Source organism: Hordeum vulgare, chromosome 6H (assembly GCF_904849725.1).
Source record: "Hordeum vulgare subsp. vulgare chromosome 6H, MorexV3_pseudomolecules_assembly, whole genome shotgun sequence".
NCBI classification, from domain to species: domain Eukaryota; kingdom Viridiplantae; phylum Streptophyta; class Magnoliopsida; order Poales; family Poaceae; genus Hordeum; species Hordeum vulgare.
The window spans coordinates 196,073,130-196,091,724 of NC_058523.1; the positions used below are offsets into that span (position 1 = coordinate 196,073,130).

The 18,595-nt window shown below is 42.2% G+C and overlaps 1 pseudogene; it reads left to right on the forward strand.

The window, feature by feature from the left end:
- Positions 1 to 9,593: 9,593 nt before the first annotated feature.
- Positions 9,594 to 10,163, forward strand: LOC123400972 (annotated as a pseudogene).
- Positions 10,164 to 18,595: the final 8,432 nt, after the last annotated feature.

Sequence of the window (18,595 nt, forward strand, 5' to 3'; positions counted from 1 at the left end):
TGGTGATTACCCACCGGGACATCCTACTAAGTATTTGACACTTTCATCAAGAATAAAACTATAAAGTACTCAATCAATGTGAATAGCAGGAATGGTACTTGTAAAAAAACATATAGGACCAGAGAAGTGGGAACGAGGCTGACCTATCCAGGTAGTGAAGTCTACCTATCCTAAAGAGCAAAATCAATATTTGGTTTGAGTAGCTAGCCCATTTTCAGGAGTGGCTTATTATAGTATTCTGCAAAATCATACGAACAAAGAAAGCCTATTTTAGGAGTCCACCATATCAAGGGAAAGGGAGATCAGGCTTGGCCTTCGCTTTGCTTATTCATCTTTCTTTCTTTGCTTTTAAATGACTTGATGGGTCTGGATAATAACAAGAAGAGTCAAGGTAGCGAAAGTTGATATACTCTAGTAGATGGCGGGGCTAGTGCTAGTGGTGAAGGAAATCAAATGGCAGAGAAGACAGAGATTTGGACTTCTTTTTTTAAATAGCCCTTGGTGTTCGTAGATCGGCTTTGCCAGTTAGGGTTTGTGTGGTGGGTTTCGATGATATCGGGTAGCTCCTCACTTGGATGTGGAGTGGGGAAAGAAGAATGCGGGAGAGATCGGTGAATAAGTGGAACTAAAGGATACTATAACTAAAGCTTAAAATGGGGGGAATGAGGTTGATGTTGACCCGGGTGATGACGCAACTTCACCGCAACAAGAAGCCTAGTGAGCGGTTGACATGGCGGAAGGTCGTTCTACCTTTCCCTGTGCCAACAAAGCAGGCATACTTGATTGACTCTTTGGGGCTCATGAGAGACATTCATATTACTGTGTTCTGTGAATGTAGATCGTTAGGATTCATCATTGTATATCCTAGATCTGAAAGTGTGGCAAATGGATTTGAAGGCATGGAAAGAGGCCGCCCTCGTGCAAGACTTCTTTATTCTCCCGATTTCCCTCCTCCAGTTGGATAGACACAAAAGTCCAGTGATAACGTTGAAGTACTTTAAAGAGTCCCTTTCAGCCCCTGCTTTGTCATAGGAAGAAGAAGAGTAATCTAGTTTAGGGGTAAGTGCCCTTTTGTTGCCAATATCTAGAGTCCTGTTGTGTCGATAGAGCTCGGAAAACTCCTCTTTTAGTGATGGATTCTAGTAGCCCTATGCCTATATTTCACAAGAACTACTCCGCTTCTATATTGGAAAACACTGTGTTTGAGCTTCTGAAAAGAAATGAAGCTGTTACCTCATCCAAGCAGATAAGATGCTGACAGTCTGTCCTGAGCACTACGGAGACATTTCTTGATCCACATGAGAGTCAGCTCCCTACACCGACACTGGATTATGTCAATGAGAGCTTGCCAATAGAGATACTTCTGACTTAGAGGCACCGGAGTTGGCCAACTCAAATTGCATTGACAGCGAACCTTTGGTAGATGACTCAGAGCAAGATCAGATTCTTGATGATTTTTCCCTTTGTTTGATCGAGCGATGCTTTACGACTTGTCTCCATGAAGCACAGGCCCGCGAAACCTTATTATTCTACAGAATAAATAATAAAGTACTTATAATGAATGGACTAAAGATCCACTTTTAAAAAGGGACGGCTCGGCCGACATGTGAAGATCTTTCAACCAAAAATAATGGGTAGCCATGAGAAATCTCGATCGACGACTCTGATACCATGATATCATTGGTCGAAGAATTCCTTGCCTCGCGGGACACGTAAAGAGACCTACCCACAACCCTTGTGCGCGCGAACCTGATAAGAGATGCTGATGCCAGCTACACCGCACTTTCTTTCCGACCGACCTACGTTCATCGAACGGTTCCACAGATGGTTTGGTTTTTTCCTGTGTATCGCCCTCGTGATAATGGTATACGCGACCAAGGATTAATAGGAACAGAGACAGCAGATAACACATTCGGTCAAGATGGAGAAAGGGCATCCCTTTCTTCTTTGCCTCCTGACCTCTGGTCACAGTAGCTTAGCATTTTTTATGGATTGCTTCCATTCTTACAAAAATGATGTTGAATCGTGTAGTTGCCTTCTTGTAATTATGATTCTGGCCATCCTTCAACTCTCGATCCGCCATCCTTCAAAGCAACAACTACCAAAACACGAACTCAACGGCTTAGAACCGTAAACTATATACCTTCTCGGTAAAACACATCTCAAAGAGATTATTATCGAAATGAATGGATTTTATCGCCTTAAGTAAGAGAAAAGGTTTGTGCTTTTGCCAAAAATTGACTACCTACCCATTGATTGGATTTTTCTTCTCGCAGATCCAATAGAAGTTTCCAATGAGTCATTGCCAACTGCTTTAGCAGGAATGAGCGAAAGCAGCAGGGGTTTACTGATCAAGCTCTCACTTTAAAGTCCCTGCCAGCAATACCAATCCCATGCTCTTCGATGGTTCTTACGCTCTGAAAAAAATCCGTCCAAGCTTTCCTCCTAAAAAGAACCTACTTTCCGTTATATACATATAATCGATCGTTGACCTACGCAAAGTCTTCTTTTGGTTCCTAGAACCATGCAGGAAAATCACTTGAGCAGTTACAGGTCAGCATCAATGGTTTTAAGATGAAAAAAATCAGTCAAACAACAATGGTAGATCGGCAATCCAATCGGGACCTTTGCACTTGACCATCGTAAAGGGATCGTTGTTGCTTGGTCAATCGATCCGTTCTTTCAAACCAAAGCTGGTAATCCAGATCAAAGTTCTTTCGATGGCATGTAATGGATTTCAGTATGAAAAGGGTCATTTTTTTATGTTGTAAACTTCATATCCAGAGAAATGGATGATTGGCTGAGGGACATATAGATTACTTCAGATCTCCACCTTACTATGCTATGTACGCCAACCTTGATCTAATAAGTGGTCTTAATTAATATGCAAGATATGATAATATTATACAATGGTTGGTTTTGTTCAATACTTAGGTAGGGCTGACTACGCCACCTCAGCAGCTGGGACTGGAATTGCTTACAATGCATCTGGCCACTGACTGAATTCGAAATAGAGCCAGTGTATAAAGACCGGCTTATCTCTCTTAAGACTTAGTCCACTTTCTACTAGAATCAGATTTTCTAGTTTGTAAGCAGGTGTGCCAGCTGCAACAAAAACTTACGGCTTAGGTGGATTTGTTTAGTCAGTCTATAACACCTACTTTTCTTTATAGGACTCCCACACAACTAAGTAGCTAGCTACCTGGTATTGCCAAAGCCAAAAACACTGCTGCATTTGAAAAGGCGAACCGCGCGGACCCGACTTCTTCCTTTTATGCCGAAACTAGTCGCCGGGGGAAAAGAGCCCGGAAGGGTAAAACAACAACTAGAAGCCATTGGGCTATTACTGCCACAGCGAGATATTGCGTGAAAGATTTATCCCAAAAGAAGGTTCTTCTGAAAAGAGTGCTCAAGTCAACAAGCAAACGTATACTTGATTTCCTTCTTTTCTTGCAAGCTGGTTTCTAAGTTTCCAGAATCTAGGAATACTACAGCTTGGGATTACCACCAAGATGATGCTTCATCGAAGACCACACTCGGGATGTATAGCAAGGGTTGGTATTCAGGTCACAATTCCACCTTTTTTGCTCATTATCATGAGAAACGAATATACATCTACTATCTTTCTTGCCATATCACAAGCTATTGAGAGTGGATCTAAGGGCATCCCTACCTACGATCCTTCCTTGGTGCCCCATTCCTATCTTCTTTTTCAGATCCTTTTTTCTATGCCAGGAACCATATTTGAACTAGTGACACAAGGATTTTCAATCCTCTGCTCTACCAACTAAGTTACCCTGACTATTTATTGTGCATCATCCTAGTAGAGTACTTGTATCTATGTCAATTACAGGGACTAAAAAAGAAAAAAGTATTCTCAAATTGGACTTAGTAAATATGAGGATAATGATATGGATTGTGAATTACTTACTTAATAATAGGGATTACTTGCCTATGTTTCCATTTGTATGAATGGGATAAGATCCAAAGAAGTTGGTTCTTCCTCTGTTCTTCTTAATGGACTCCCTGGTAAAAAAAATTATGTGCAGAAAAGGGGTTAGACAGGGAGATCCCATGTCCCCTCTACTTTTTTCCATTGCTGTTGATTTCCTCCAAACATTGGTCATTCAGCTGCCAATACCCTGTCATGACAAAGATTTCCCAATTGTTCAATATGCAGATAACACCCTTATCATTTTGCTTGTTGTTGAGTCTCAGCTTCTAGAGTTCAAAAAAAATGCTCCGGCTTTTTTCCCAATCCACATGTCTTCAAGTAAATTATCACAAGTCTACTTTGATGCCCATTAACATTGATCAGGGACAACTTCAAACACTTGCTGACTCTATTGGTTGTAAGGTTGGATCCTTACCTTTCACCTATCTTGTTTTGCCTGTGGGGACAACAAAACCAAGAATTATTGATCTAATACCCTTGGTTGACAATATGGAAAGGAGACTGCAATACCTAAATTTTGCCTTGTCCTGTGTTCCCATTTTTTCCTCTGCAGTTTGGATATACCACCAGGGATTCTTAAACAGTTGGAAAGGATACAGAGATAGTGTGTGTGAAGGAAAAATGGACAAGATCATGCCCCTTCCCTTGCTTCTTGGAACTTAGTATGCAGACCAAAGATGAAGGGTTTGGGCATTATGAATTTCTCTGTCCAGAATGAAGCCCTATTGCTTAAACATTCAGACAAATTCTTGGATAAGGTTGATATACCCTGGGTACACTTAATCTGGAACACATAATATCATAACACAGTTCCTCGGGGTACCACACTCTGTGGCTCCTTTTGGTGGAGGGATATCTGCAAAAAACTGGATAACTACAGAGCTGTCACATATATACAACCCAACAGGGGAGATACTTTTCTCTTTTGGTCTGACTTTTGGGCAGTAGGTGACTCTACTTTACCTCTAGCTATTCGGTACCAAAGATTGTTCTCATTTGTCATTGACACTTTCTGCACTGCTGAGGAAGTATTCCAGGATCATCAAGATGGTACTTTGATCAATTTATTCCATCTACCTTTATCTGACAGGGCTCATCAGGAGTTGGGTTCAGTCACCTCTTTACTTAAAAATCTTGATAATGATCCAACCTACAAAGATAGTTGGCTGTGGAATAGTGATGGTAAATCTTATATTGCCAAAAAATATTATATTTATGTGCACCTGCCCATTATTCCCAACCCACTCCTTGGATGGATATGGAAAATTTGTTACACAATGAAAATCAAGATGTTTGCCTGGATGCTCATCATGGACAGGATCAACACACAGGACATGCTGGAAAGAAGGCACTGGAAGGTGTATGAGTGAAATCTCTGTATTCTTTGTCATGCTAGAATCAAAGAGGACAAAGATCACCTCTTCTTTACGTGTCTTTTCAGCAATAGAGTTTGGAATTATCTCCAGATCTCATGGCAGGGTAACTCTATGTGGACCAGTTCACTGGCAGCCAGAAGGGAGTTTCATCACCCTTTCTTCACTGAAGTTGTGTTTACGGCCTATTGGAATATTTTGATAGTTCGAAATGCCAAGATCTTCAACCATGAGAGACCACGCTTTAGTAAATGGAAATCTAGTTTCCCGCACGATATATCCCAATTAGCTCACAGGATCAAGGCTAGTTTTAGGGATGACTTACTTAAGTGGATATCTTTCTTACCTCCTTGAGGTTTGTACTTTTCTCACCCCCCTCCTCACTTGTACATCCCAACCTCCTCTCATGTACATATAATCTGTTAATGGAATAAAATAAAAGTTGTGGGGTGTTCCCCTACAGTAGCTTGTAAAAAAAAGTCAGTTCAGTTCCGTTTGTGAAAGAGTAGAATAAGAAAGATAGTGAATCTTGTTTGAACCATTAATGAAAAATAGAGGTTGGTACAATAGTTAGGAAGTAAAATGGGCTTTTCATTGGGGATAGAGGGACTTGATTTGAACCCTCACGATTTAGAAAGTCAACGGATTTTGCTCTTACTAGAAATTTCATTGTGGTCCGTAATGTGGGGGAAGTAATAGAAATGGAAAGAGAGGGACTCGAACACTAGGTAAACAAAAGCCTACATAGAAGTTCCAATGCTACACCTTGAACCACTCGACCATCTCTCCTACATAATCTTATTATTGACGAGAAACTGAGTGAATAGCGATTTTTTGTATCACTATTTAGGATTTTATAAATATATATGAATAAGAAAATATATTAGTTTTTCGTATCATTATATTAAAAACAAAGAATCAAGTTCTTCGTTCTTATTTTGACCCGCTGTATTATTTCCTAGGAGGAATACAATGTTGTTCCGTTCTTTCCAATGACAAATAGGAAGTCAGGTTGAAAATGGCATTCCGTGTTGGTAACTTAATTTGGGTATGGGAGGCCGAAGCTACCGATCAAGCTCCATTTTATAGATTTTATAGCTCAGCCCTCTTTCTAACAATTCATCATTGATTTCCCTGATATTTGCCTCGGAAAGGGGAAACAAGATATCGATTGAATTTACCCCCACCATCAGCACTTTTGAAAGAGAAAACAATGTTCAGCTGACCCAAATTCGGATCGAAAAAAAAACTTATGGATTGAATGATTTCGACAAGCGAAATCTACTCGGAACCAAGGGGAACAAGATGAGATTCTGTGTTCACTTATCGATTCCAAAATGAATCGAATTCGTGAACTTTATAACGATATTACTCCTCTTCCTTATGGCTCCCGTGTGCCTAGTGATTTCTTGTGCTCGATTCATCCCATTCTAGTATATCTACTCGGATATCCTTAGAAAAGTCAAAAGATAAGGAGCTCAACCTGTGGAAATCCTACTATCATCAGCTGTCACATTCGTTCCCACTTATCGCAGGGATGGATCAAGTTACTGGTGATTCTTTTCAAGGTCAAATGCTTTTTGGGCTTGTTTTCTCAAAATTCTTCATTTTGATCAAAAAACCTGGGGTTAGGCGAATGCGTGGGTACTCTTGATCCGGCTGCTCCATGTAAATTACCTCATCCAACTCCCCATTAAGGAAAAACGTCTGCCCATCTGATGAACGAAAACACCGTGCGAGGAAGCCCGTGATAGTAGTACTCGAATGGTGGTAAATATAGCCACACGTGAATAATTATCAAAGAAATGCCTACTTCTGCTGCTATGCGGATGGAGGACTTTTGGGCCTGACATTATGAGAAATCGGGACAGTTCTTCGTCCGTTCTGCTTACCGGATGTTGATAAAAACAAAGCAGCGATGGGGTACCCGTGGATCCACTATGCAATAGACCAGTTGGGTAGTGTTGCCATAGGAGACACGCAGAGACCGCACTGTCAGATGGGAGAGCGCCAACGGCCTTTGGACGATGTCAGGAACGGGGGACCTTGAAGGATCAGGAAGAGAAACATCTGAGCCACCGTCAGACTCATCACCGTCGGATCCAGCGTTGTCAGGCGCCTGAATAGCATGGGATCAGTCCATCATCGCCCGTTGCTTCACTTCACTTAAGTTCACCTCAGCATACTAGGGATACCACGGGGAATGTGAGAGTACTAACATATGACCCAATCGCGCCAAAGCCTTGTGCTGCAACAACTGTGGCTAGGGATAAGAGTTCCTCGACTACTACTTCCAATAACTAAGCTCGCGTAAAAGTATTAGTTAGCGGGTCTTGGTTGAATAGTGGATCTTGGTTGAGAAACTCATAGATAGAGATTGATCTGTTTGCTCTCCGCTCAGTGGTTTCTTACTCGGTCTCCTCATCTGAATAGATGGTCGCACGCTTTCAACTAGAATCCAAACCATAGTAGAACGGGGGCTCAAAAGGAAACTTCAGAGCTGGAATATATAATCTCCAATAGTACACTTAGCCCTTCGGACTTATTTCAACTTGAACATGAACTTGCAGCACATTTTGGCGTTATTATATAACATAAGCATTGAACACTGACGGCTAGCCCATACATGCAAACACAAGAAATCTAACCAAACAAAGACACTTAGCATAGGAGTAGATCGGAATCAAACTAAGACAAAGAACACCTGACATGAAAACAAATGTCTTCAAGCACTTATTGAATTTAAACCAACCTTAGAAAACAAAAAAGAGCCTACGGACTCTCCTATTCTAGCGAGATGTTAGACGAATAAAGCGCACTTGCTGCTCCACCGCAGCGCTTCCTGCCTCTCCTTCAAACCCTCTATGCACTCTCTGGTAGCACGAATGCTCGCTTCTTTCTTTGCAGGATCCATTGTTCTAACACTTCTCAACTGGTTGTTTAGCACTCTACGGTGCCCTTCAATCTCATTTTTCAGTTGCTCCATTTCGGTAGCAATTGCAGAAAGCCTGTTTGCGGTTGCCGCATCCATAGCAATGTGTGCTAGTACTCAATTTCTTTGTGATGAAGTGAATATATCTATATACCATTTGTAGAGTGGTAGAGTAATATCGCCATGCAGTACAAATTGCATGGATGCATGCAGCCTTTATGAACAAACAAACCTTGTAGAGCCGTTTCACCTATTGATTCTGTCGGCAGATCATCCACATCACGAATTGAACGGCAGGCACAATTCTTACTAGTTCTCCGCCCTACTTTTTTCACGTGAAGACTATCAGTCCTGGAAATGGAAACTTTGGACTCGGGAGACGGTTTGATGCCTCGTACATAGCCGGCCTAGGGTGCTGCCCATAAGGGTCACTATATGTAGGTTTTAAGCTCTAAGGTCCCCACTCATCACAATCGTTGGCCCTCATCCCGCATTGGAGCATAGCGTTAGTACCTTTCGGTCTATCAACAACATAGGCACCTGATCTATTTGAACTGTAAACCACAAGGGAAGTTTTCACAAAAGCTCCCTTTCTCCCGTTAAAAGGTGGGTACCTTTCCCTAAATCCTTCTCCCGTGCATGCTATTCTCCTGTTCTCCCGAAGGGCGGTATCAATAGGGCAACCCGAAAGCTCATTATCAAAGCGGTCTCTTCTCAAAAGCTTATCTACCAGATGAAAACAAGTTCGTAGTAACAGGTGGCCGTTGAGCTCCTAGTTTGACTGTTGGTGCCAGACTAGAATGGAAGAATGCCCATAATACTAAAATGAAGAAGAATACCTCACTCATAAGATATAGAGCAACACCCATCCTGCTTCATTTCTTTTACTAGAGAGTAGTCCAAGCCTGTAAATATCTTGAGGGCTTTGTGTTGGATCTGATGGTTGAGCCTTTGTTCTTTGCGAGCCTTGCCTTTCTCTTTTTTGCTTTCCTATGGAGTTCTTTGATGGTCTACCTTCGCACCCGGCGCTTCTGGCACTTTCTTCCTTCCACCTTCCTCTTGTACTCGACTTTTCCCCGATCACTCCCCGACAAAGGCTTGCTCGTCTTCGTCATAGTCCAAACTCTTTCTCGTGTGACTGTGGTGATTTCTTGAGCGATGACTTGGGAGGGTTTCGGTCACCCCTACCCGGGCAGACAACCTCCCTGATTCACATCAGAAATGGCAAAGATTTCATTTTGGAAACTAAATCTATTTTTGTATAGAGGGACGTAAAATAGAAAACGTACGGTTTGGAGTCTTTTTTTCTTGATTATTTGAAATGCAAATCGAAATGCCTCAACTTGACAAATTGACTTATTTCTCACAATTCTTTTGGTTATGTCTTCTCCTCTTTACTTTTTATATTCTCTTATTTAATACTTCCTCCGTCCCAAAATAAATGTCTTAAGCTTAATACAATTTTGTACAAGCACTAGTATAAAGTTGAGACAGTTATTTTGGGACAGAGGGAGTAATAATAATGGAATACTTGGAATTAGCAGAATTCTCGAACTATGGAACCAACTGCTTTCGCGCCGGGGTGGGGGGTGAGATCCGGACCAAGGACCCTAAGAATCTGGAAGATATCTCGAGAAAAGGTTTTAGCACCGGTCTATCATATATGTACTCCAATTTATCCGAAGTATCCCAATGGTGTAAGACCATCGACTATTTGGGAAAAAGGAGGAAAGTCACTCTGATCTTTGATTTTTCCGAAATAAGTGGCTCACGAGGGATGGAGAGACAAATTCTGTGTTTGATCTCGAAGTCCTCATATAACACTTCTTCCAGTCGTATCACTTGTTGGAAAAACATAATGCTCGCACATGTTCCACACGGGGAAGGAAGCATAATATTATGAAAATGAATGGAATACTTGCAATCTGGGTAATCAAGATTGTAATACGCACTTTTTTGGGATACATACTACCTTGGGGTCAGATGAGCTTTTGGGGAGCAACAATAGTTACAAGCTTAGCTAGCGGCATACCAGTAGTAGGAGATACCATAGTGACTTGGCTTTGGGGTGGTTTCTCCATCGACAATGCCACCTTAAATCGTTCTTTTAGTCTTCATCATTTAATCCCCTTTGAGGTTAACCTCCCCGATCTAAACCTTCCCCTCCCGGGACCTGAAGAGGGGAGGCAGAGGCAGGAGCCCTTAGAAGATAATAATTCTGGGGAGAGTGATGATTCATCAGTTGATTCATCAGATCTCGACACTGATTATGGGAAGAGTGATGATTCATCAACTGACTAATCAGATCTCGACACTGATTATGATTCAAGTGATGATTCATCAACTGATTCATCAGGTAGTTCATGTGGTGATATGGACTGCTCTGAAGGGACACCTCCCCCTCTGAAGGGACACCCCCCCTTCAGGGAATGAAAGACGTCTCATAATATTTCTATAGGTTCCCGGAAGAGAATGGTCTCATGACAAAAACACTTTCTATATGTTATGTTATTTCAAGATTCGAAGAAGCAAGCAAGTTTGTTTTTCATATAGTTGTTTTTGTGTAGTGATCTCAGTTCATGGAGATCACGAGGCCACTGATACCCTATGTGGTACGGTGGGATAGAAGAGTGGGAAAGCGGGCTTCTATCACATAGTTTATCTTTCAGGGTACATAGGATGGCGCTCTCGTCATTACCTTTTGTGCTTACCCGTAGCTAGTTGTGCCTGAAGTCATGGATGATGCTATTCCCACTGAGAGATGTGCTGCAAAATGGAAGCTGTTTTAGTCCTCGGCTAAAATCATCTTCCTTTATTAAAGACCATATATATCCATATGTAGATAGAAGAGGGGATATAGTCGTTGAAAGCTAAGGTGAGTCTGTTCCAGCTAATTCCTCATATTCCACTTTCCTATCTGTCCATGTAAAAAGAAGTCCATCCCACAAGGAGAGGGAATCCAAAAAAATATCTGTTTTATATGCTTTATACTATGTATCAAGTGATCAAAGAATAGTATAGTATCTTTAGACAGAACTGAAATAGCAGATGCAGATTCGAATGTTAAGGTTATTAAAGCTTAAAAGAAAAAGCAGTCATAGGTTAGGTGACTAAGAAAAGAATGTGGAAATGGTCACGGATAGGATTGGTATATTAGTTTCAGCTATAACAGAGATTTCTCAACATGTTTCAATCTGGTTGGTATCCACTAGTACCATTCATTATGAGTGCTTTTAGGGGTTGCTCAACTCCCGGCTATTTTCGCCATCTAGATGATTGCATCTTCCCGTTCTCACAATTTCTCAAAGGTTATTGTATTGATACTACGGAATTTTTAGTGAAAAAACAGTAGGGTTCAATGCGATTCATTTTGGAAACTCTAGCGGGGCCATCCCCAATTCCTCTCAGCTGCCATAATTGAATAAAAGGGATCGTAGAGCTTTCCAATCCAGCAACATAAATCTATCACCTAGGCATAACTGCCAACATCAGTATGCGGAAAGAATCTGTTTAGAATAGTTTAGAGTTAGAAGCAAGGCAAGTCACATGCCAGATTTCCTACTTAAAGCAAACTGTCTGCAAAAGGAAACATTTGTGGCACCTAAATTGGTGAAAGCAAACAGATTGGAGAAACATGGAAATCTAATAGGAAGGAAGCCAATCAATCGAGTACGAACCTGCACTGTGGCTGTTGTTCAAAAGTCAACCATATCGTTGTTGGAAAGAATCGAAGCCGAGGACTCTACTACCCGGAACTCAATACGTTTCAACCAGAGCCTTTGCTTTGCAAAAGATACCCGTTCAACCGTTCCTTTACCAGCAACAACTATGGAATAACAACCTTCGCTTTGCTTTCGATAGTCTTTCGGCATTAGCAAATCTCAAAATAGAGTAGATCCCGGGGCGTACCTAATGGTTTCATTGATTTGAATGGATTGATCCATTGTACCGTTGTAGGAATCCTCATCCGATGTACGAATCCCATGGAGGAAGTGGGGAAACAAATCCAATTATTTGATTTTGATAGGAGCAGTGCCGGTATTGAGTGTTTCTTTATCTCTTCACTCATGAAGTTAATACAAGTGAGGATTGATTTCAGTTATTCACATAAGAAATAAGAGGAAGAATGTCTTCTTGTGGAAGACAGGCTTTCCCGCTCTCGGCACATCTGCGCTAGGGATTCTTGTCTACCTTCTTGCGTTGAGATGCCATCAACTCTTTCCCGGGGAATCAGGTGAATACGTTGGCTACGGAAAACCAAGATATCGCAGATCGTTGATTATAGAGAAAAAGGAATGGAGTTTCATTAGCTCTCTGCACACATCCAGTATAATACCTTTGCGAGCCCCTACGGAAAGGGGTGCCGTGTTCTCTTTACAATGGGGGTGATCCAGGTTTCCAAAAGACAAGGTTGGTTGTATCTTTTTCTATTGGCAATCCACAATCTGTTGCTTGTTCGTTACGAACAAAAGAAGCCGATAGCAAAAGAGGTGTTTATCCACCGGAGGTTCGTATCTCTTCCATGTGAGACCAGCGACCTCAGATCATCCCGGACTTATGTGCTGGAATAGCTTCGTTATGAGTTGAAGCAACCTCAGCTATTATTCCTACTAAGGAGGAGTCGCCTTTTTCAATTCCCTCCCTTTTGCAATCCCATGATGATGTAACGACTGTAGAATATTGGCTAGGCTGTAACATTACATGCAAGTCCTAGCCTACGTTCGTTGGTGGTTGACTACCGGGAAAGGGAAGAATATCAACAGTGAGGAAGCATACCACCCAAAGGAGGACGTGAAAACATTCTTCGTATCCAAAAGCCCCTTTTAGTCTGTCTGGCCATAGGCGAAATGATACATAATCGCATCTTCTCTGCTCAACCGAATGAAAGTAAATGGTGGTTGGATCCCACCAAGGAATTGGCACGCCCGTGGAGCTTACAAACAAGCAAGCCAGTAAAAAGTTAAGGAATTCATAATATCGAAAAAGAGTTGGTTGGCTTCAGGAGTCACTCAATTGGAATCGATTGCGGACTGGAATGAAACTTATCAGAAACGATTACAAATTTGGTACCATAGCTTAGGCGAATGCTCATTGACATGATCCAAAATTGAATGAACGTTGCAAGATAGATTCATTTAGAATAGTTGGCTTAGACTGGTGCTCTCTCGATCACCCCTATGATGAAACAAAGCCCCTATTATGTCCCCCAGATTTGCACATTCTTCATCCCATTTTGCCATTGTGCATTAAGTAATCCAACGTTTGTGGTGGAAGCTGCAATGCACCACATGTTAGCTTATAGGCCAGATTTGGGTCCTACATTCTTCACTACCTTAACTACTATATTTATTAAGGTGAAGGTCTTACTTAGTAGGCAAATTCGAGTTGTTGTTTTAATTCAGAGACCATAAGACTTTGATACTGCTGCTTCTATGGCCTTGACGCAGACCTAAGAAAATTTATATTATGAGTTATTAGGCCTGGCTGCCCCTAGAACCATCTTATTATTTTTAGCGTAGCAATTGCTTAAAATTGGAGAAAACGACCAATTATGCCTATGATTCAAACAATCCAATGCTTGCCCCGGATCCAGAATTGTGATTAGCTAGCGCTACTGTCAGGTTCTTGACAGTTTCCTCTCGACTTACAAAACACCTATACTCATACTCTCAATCAGTGCAGAGTGCTCTCAGGATATCCAATCGATCTGATACTGGTGCTGGGGAGGAGCACTAAACTTACAGGAATGCTTCTCTGGTATGTATTCATTGGTTCGAATTCTTTTCTATCTAAAAATAAAGTCAAATATGGATGTTTTCTGGGTGATATGGGCAACTGGATCAACAAACATGAGTGGAGCCATAGCCTTGTATGAGTAACGGTGCGACTGGCTATCTTATCCATCTCGAGCCCTAAGCAATGCGATTTACCTTTACTTTGTCACTAGCTATATTATTTTCTAAATGTTGAAGAACTATTGTGATTTCATTTCGATCGGAGGTTACACATGGAGGCTCTGGGTCAAGAGGGGAAAGCATGGCTGAACATAGCAGCACTTCCCACTCACTACCACCTATGTCGCAAGCGCCTTCCTCCGTCTATCTATTGTCGCTCCCGGACACACCATCAATTGATTCATCTTTGAATAATAATGGGTTTCAGTGGCGGATAATAGCAAGCTACTAACCCTCTGGAATATGGGTGCATTCAGCATCGGATTGACACGTTCTACTGATAGCGGATCCTGAGACGCAATAAGGGCGGGGAGAGGGCCTATAGTGGGGAGGGAACCCAAGCATCACAATATCACGATGTTTTCTTTTCATTGATCAAACCGATTCGCTTGCACGGATCTAGAAAGAATAACACGAGGTCAACTACCGGTATGAGGAGTGGCTTCGACATGTCTAAGCAAGGGGATGAGTCGGCTTCTTGTATAAGATCTATCAAGAGTGGAAAAAATAGATGCATTATTCGTGGCAACTAGGCGGTTCCTTTTCCCTATTACCTCATTGACTTCCCATTTGGAGCTTGCAAGCCATTATTCTAGGGAGCACGAGCACATATGAAGGGGAGGAGATGACTGGTGAGGGTGGATTTCCGTCGAAAGAGCTTCTGCAGTCACCATTGCGTATCCGTATCGTGTTCCTCTATTCACAGGTAATCATGACCTTACTAAAAAGCTCTATAACCCGGTCGCTCATAATGAATGTCATTCCTTTTCGCCTATATAAAAATCCTACATAATCACATTGGCTCTTGGGAAATAGGCATTATGGAGCTTGATTTTCAGACTAGTTCATCTCCGTAGTTGCCCAATCCAACAAAATAACATCTTGCAGGTGATCAACCGAGCGAATCCTGAGGCTGTGATGCTCATAGTACCCGAACCCTTGGATCTCGCTTTTGCAATGGAACCTCTTGTGTGGACTCTGCTTAAGTAAAATATGGAGGTTTCGGCGATGTCTGGTTGGACGGACCCCCTATTCCGAATACGTGTGCGTCCCCACTTATGCGCGTGATGAACCATAAACACAAAAGAGTGATATGACCCTCTAAGAAGAGGAGGAATCCACTTGTTAAAAGAAGAAAGAAGAAGCTAAGCCACTGGAATAGAGAGATTCGCCTCATGGAATATAAGGACTAGACGTCCACCCCGAAACGAAATAGGTCTTGTGTTGGCCCCTCAGTTTTAGGCGTAAGTAGAGCGAACGTGTTTCCGCACGTGTCCAAATTCTTATTCATATACAACCCATTTCTGGTGTCTAACGCATACTTAACCCGAGATGTCCAGATACAACAAAGAGACGAGTTTTGCTCGCCTCAGCTATGGATATATCCAAGCGTTGAAGCAAACACACTCAGCTATAACTTTCTTAATGATTGATATTCATGAACGCTTCCTTCTCAGGCTTGTGTTAGTTAAAGACGCCTAGCCCGCCGATAAGCCTGCTTGCTATTATCACTTTCGTCTTTGAAGTCTCCGTTCCCCATATCTTTATTGTATGGGTGTTTAGTTCCCAGGAGATACATAGGGTAAGATCTATGACCAGGAAGCTGCATCGAGTTTCTCTTCTTCCACTATCGGATCGGGTGTTTTCTCCGTTCGGTTAGCTTGGCCAGCCCGAAAGTAAAACGAAGTGAACGGGAACCTTGCGCATGCAGCACTTACAACTTTCGACTCGAGTACAGTAGGAATAGTTTCCTTAACCTGAGTGACCAAAGGAAGAATGCTCTTGATACACTACATTCGGAAGATCGCATTGAGTAGGTGGCTCCAGCCTGCCAAGAGCCCATCTTGAATAGTAAGTTCGGATTGCTAAGATAGGAGAAAAGTCGAACATAAGCATCGGAAAGGATCGACTGGCCCGCCCACCATCACCACAGGAACTTTCTCCTCTCGGCTCAGAGAGTTTATCGCATCCATATCTTCTTGGGGCTTCCTGGTATCTTTATAGATTCCTTGAGATGGAGGCACTACTGTGACTTTAGGTGACCTAAGTTACTTAAGATGACTTTCGCAGTGGTTCTGCTCGAGCTGCGGGTAATTCATTTTACGGATGGTGCTTCTCAATAGAAGGATCGATACGGATAGGACCACTAACCAACAGGAAAGCATCTCCAGATCCGATATGAGAACTTGCTTCTCTATACGAAATTCATTAAATGAAAAAGGTAAATGTATGCGCTCTATGCGCTTTGTCTTCGTCACCATTATATCCTTTTTATCTCTTGTGGAACGACTTGGGAAAGTTGCCCACAAAGACAATAAAACTCCCGTATTCGCCCTTTCTTGCTTGCCCCTAACCAGAATAAAGGTCACAATGAAACTTTGATAAATTGGACTCCGCTAAGACCCACTTGATATGAATAGATTGCCCCGAGTATTTTACTTTGACAAGAAAAAATAACTTTTTTTTAGCTATATGAGAAAGAGCTGGACTGTACCGAACCCCCGACCTGGTATCAAAATAGATCAATACCTCGATTCGTGTCTACTCACCGGTCGGAAAAAACATAACATAGCATTTATCATAAATAGACAGTTTTCGTTGAAACGATCATTTCCAAGTTCAAGATGTTGTTTTCATGTGAAGAATTCCGCTAGCTTGGCATGTTGGTACCAAAATAATACCTATGTTGACAGCTAGCAATCGATAATCCATCTAGCTTCTCTGTGCTACGGTGACGACTTATAACACGTCGATCCAGCTTTTCTTCCTGGCGCAGTAGAGGAAGGTCCATTAGGCCTAGAGAGAGTACCATGTGATCAGTCTGTAGTGCTTTATTGGAAAGTGCTCTCTATCGTCCGGTTCGTGAAAAACACATGATCGGACTTCTCTTCTGAGAAAATGGGGTGGATCATCTTCAAAACCAACTCTGCAAGCAAAAGCCACCTCACTTCACTTAACAGAAAGAGGGCCCTATTGAGAATTATGAGCATCACATAACATAAAATCGATTTACAACATACTCATTCTCCGACTACCAATTCTCAGGTCTGTGCTTCGGTTGGAGTCTTGGTCCCGGGTGGAGGTTCGCGAGAGGGAGATTCAGAACCTGCCGCTATGGCATATTGCAAGCCGATACAATTTGAAAGCGAGACCAAACACACTAGACTATTACTCTAAACAGAGAATGCAATGAAAAATTCTTCGACAAATGGACTTAGCTGATTGATGTCATAAGAAATATTCCTCGTATAGCGAAATCAAGAGTTCACGCTCAGCGTGAAGGAAAGCACTTCTACATTCTGTGAGCTCCCCATACGGTGCCACATAACCAGCCTTGCCTTAGTTCACTTCTCGTTCAATGCTGTCTTTTTAGCGCTGATGGAAGCATGCCAAGGTGAAGCTGACGATCTCTTTAGCCTTCCTCCTTCTCTTCATCTTTCCCTATGATCTCATGCAGTGAGTGTCGGAGGATGATTTAGTTCTGAGCGAGGGCCTGACCCATTGACGAGGGCATATTCTTTCGCATCTCTCTTGTCGGATCGCCTCCCCGTGTCCACGTCATCGAAGAGATAGTCTTTGGACCCCGATTTCCCGTCGTAGGGAGCACTCTTCTGAGCCCCTAGATTCGTCGAAGGATGAGATCTTGCCTATGCAGTAGGATGAACAGGAAAGTTCTCCTCCATTGAGACCCCACCGTCGTGGAAGACTACTACGTTTTCTTACTGAAAAAAAGAAGAAAGACAAGAAACGTTTCAGTTCCTGGTAAGCTATGGGCTTGGGTAGAGGTATATTAGCAATCTGGAATTCCTTCCCGAATGGCGAGACGAGCACGGCAAAAAAGAGATCTCATGTCCGGATGATGGAGAGATGGAGCATATATTCCTCGGTCGGAACTACATACTTTTGCTTTTCGTGGGTCTGTTTTTCTTAAGTACTACAACCTATTCTCACATCTCCCAGGGTTCATGATAATGCTGGGATTATAACATTCGCATATTCATGATTGACTCTGAAATCCAGTTATTCCCCCGTCGAAAGGAGTGATACGAAAAGAATACTTGTATAGATAGTAAATATCTGGATTGTTCAATAATAAGCAAGGCATGACGCATAAAGATCTCCCTCACGAGCTCCAAACTACCTTCTTTAAGATGCTTCTAGCTATCATTCTAATGGTTTCATACATCACTAGGATCGGGCACATCAAGATAATAACAAGAGAAGAGGGGACAGAGAGCCAAATACGAATGTTAGCACCGATCAAGAATAAGAACAGTAATCTAGTTTTGGGGTGAGTGCTCTTGACTCAACCATTCTTGAGACCTTTGACGAATTGAGACACAAATGAATTCCGGTGGCTAGGGGAAAACAAAGAGAATGC